Source organism: Plasmopara halstedii (assembly GCF_900000015.1).
Source record: "Plasmopara halstedii genome assembly, contig: Scaffold_650, whole genome shotgun sequence".
Lineage (NCBI taxonomy): Eukaryota > Oomycota > Peronosporomycetes > Peronosporales > Peronosporaceae > Plasmopara > Plasmopara halstedii.
In genome coordinates, this window is record NW_020187567.1 from 2,801,700 (window position 1) to 2,802,178 (window position 479).

Here is a 479-nt window from a genome sequence, read left to right on the forward strand (position 1 = left end):
CAAAGCGCTATCTTGATCATCACGACGATGAGTTTATCCGGCGCTGCGAGCGGGTGCGTGGGCAGTTTATGCTGACCAGTGCGCTGTGCGGACTGGTGGTCATCAGTCTGGTGGCGCTGGCGATCTGGCATTAAAAAAGAGCGACTTGCGTCGTAATGCCAGTCAGTTAAGCGACAGGTGATAACGCAGTCTGGTGCCGGGCAGGGGCTGGCGGTCCTCGCGCCGCTGCGCGGTTCCTTCACTTCATTCCTCTGCCTGACGGACCGCCGGGGATGGCACATCCTGTGCCGCCCCGCCTTTCGCCCGCGTCCTGCGGGCTCTCCTGGCAGACTCATTCTGTTCAGCGCTGCGGATTGCCTGCCCCTGATCGCCACCGGCCTGCTCTGAAGCTTCTGGTGCGTACTGTTAAAAAGGGCACGAGAGTGGAGGCCTGAGCGCCTCTGCTGCTGAAAGGGCTATCCGCAGCGCTGAGGCGTGAC